The 2,461-nt window shown below is 35.3% G+C and overlaps 1 non-coding gene across 1 annotated transcript; it reads right to left on the reverse strand.

Annotated features, from left to right (window-relative positions):
• Positions 1-1,686: 1,686 nt before the first annotated feature.
• Positions 1,687-1,793, reverse strand: LOC139034516 (U6 spliceosomal RNA). Its single transcript, XR_011487062.1, has one exon. It is a non-coding gene; the product is annotated as a U6 spliceosomal RNA (small nuclear RNA).
• Positions 1,794-2,461: the final 668 nt, after the last annotated feature.

Raw genomic sequence — 2,461 nt, forward strand, 5'->3', positions numbered from 1 at the left:
CTACATAGCTGAGGTACCAGAGTTTTTTTTTTTTTTAAGGTTTTGATATTACATTATAATCAGTGCATAGTCACCAAGGTAAAATTCAAGTGTGTTGAACTGCTGTAGACATGTTTTGGTGTTTAGTAATTTTACAATTTTGAATTTCACATTTTGTCGAGAGTTCTGTTGATGCAATTGCAATACTTAGAACCCCTGTCCTGTCTTTATTTCTGGGAACAACAGATCTCCTTTCTTCAACCCTTTCATTAGTTCTTCTGACTTCACTATTATCCTAGTTTTAAGCTACTTTTTTATGCCTTATTTATTTTTTTGTTTGTCAGTGTTTTGGTTCTCTCCATATTGTACCACTCAAATTTCATCAGGAAAATTTAGCTAAAATAGAGGGTAATTTAGCTAAAATAACATCCATTGCCTCTCTTATTCAGAAGTCTTTGAGCAAAGTATTCTCAGCCTATGGATTGACTTCCCTAGGACCATATGACTACCTTTGTCCAGTTAGTGCCCTTGTCTTCCCATACTCAAAAAATAGCCTAGAGCTTCTTTTTCCTCAAATGAATTGGGCAGGGCAGTTTCCTCATAGACAGGTCATGCATCATGGAAGACAAAATTACTATTATTGTTATTATTTGAAATTAGAAGACGTTTGGTCTAGTCTCTATGTGGCATAAATGAATAATCTTTGTTCTAAGAGGAAAATGTAACTTGTCCAAGGCCAGATGACTTGTAATTAGTCAATATTCCAATGTTTCTCCTAAAGCAGTTATGTTTAGCATGGTAATCAGCATCGTTAAAGGAAATTGTCACATGGCAACACTTTTTCTTAGCACCACCAATCTGTTATGGCATTTGCCATAGTAATTGTTATCATGACCGAATATTGGGATAGATAGATAGAAAGAGGTAAAGATAGAATACAGATAGCTTAGTTGGTAAAGAATCCGCCTGTAATGCAGGAGACCCCGGTTTGATTCCTGGGGTGGGAAAATCCTGTGCAGAAGGGATAGGCTACTGACACCAGTATTCTTGGGATTCCCTTGTGGCTCAGCTGGTAAAGAATCTGCCTGCAATGTGGGAGACCTGGGTCTGAACCCTGGTTTGGGAAGAATCCCTGGGGAAGGGAAAGGTGACCACCTCCAGTATTCTGGCCTGGAGGATTCCATGGACTGTATACTCCATGGGCTCTAACTGAGTGACTTTCACTTCTCTTAAATATATTTTAAAACCACAGCTTGTAATTTTTTTTCAAACAACTGATAATTTTTCATTTTGCTTTTTTCCAAATGTTACTCATAAAGCTTAGCTCATTTCAGTAAAATATCTTTTCCAACTCCACTTTAAAATGTCATTTGTTCTAACTTTGGCCAAGTATTAAAATAATATTTCCTTATTGATTATATGTGAGATCAATTTTCATTTATTATATTCTCTAACTTATAAAGGTATATCATATTGCTCTTCAATTTGGCACACCAAAAGTTTCCATATTCAGCAAATATTTAAAGCAGAATAAGTAACAAAGATGTTTCTTTTAATAGAGCATTAATCTGGTATTCAGACCTCCTATAAAATATTTGATATTAAAAAATATCAGGTAGAAGAAGCCATGAGAGATAAAGCTGAATGAGTCCCAAGATCCAGGTATGATGTCCTTTACATTGTGATCCCAATATCCTTTTCTTTCTTTTTTATATGGAACTCTTGACAAATTTGCATGTCATCCTTGTGCAGAGGACATGCTAATCTTCTCTGTATCATTCCAATTTTACTTTATGTGCTGCCGAAGTGAGCACCCAATATCTTTTCCTAATTGTATCTGTCGTTATTTCATTCGCCTTTTGTTACAGTCAAATTAAACTCTGTAATATCACTGTTCCTCCAGACATACATCTCCTGAGTCTTACCCCACATATCTGTGTTGACACCATCCATTTCTCAAGGCTTTTTTTTTTTTTTCTTTCAGATTTCTTGTCTCCTATAAACTTTTTCTTCATATTTCAGCCGATAGTACAATTTTTTATTCTAAATTCCCATGCCACTATATTGTTTGGCAATTAACACTGTTTATTTCAAAATAGAGCTACACTGGGCATATGCCTTGCCTACCCTATTATAAGATCCTTGAAGGCAAGACTTGTATCTGATTCATCTTCAGTAACTTCCACCAACTTTGAAATTGATGTTCAGTAATGACTCAGCAAATCAGTGAATAAATAGTTTCACTATGTGTGCTGCTGAAGCAAGTACAGTGAATGAACAGTTTTGATATAATGGGAAGTGAGAAGACATCTTTAAAAATGAAGAGAAGGGATGGCTAATCTGAATCATGTGTTCAATGAAGAAAAATACAGTTCTTCATAACAGGAATATTTAGCATACCTCTGAGCAACTGGGATACAGGAGGAAAACAGGGAGAAAAGTACACACTTGACATTGTTGTGATTTTCAAACAGTTTATATC

Source organism: Odocoileus virginianus, chromosome 3 (genome assembly GCF_023699985.2).
Source record: "Odocoileus virginianus isolate 20LAN1187 ecotype Illinois chromosome 3, Ovbor_1.2, whole genome shotgun sequence".
Classification (NCBI taxonomy): Eukaryota; Metazoa; Chordata; class Mammalia; order Artiodactyla; family Cervidae; genus Odocoileus; species Odocoileus virginianus.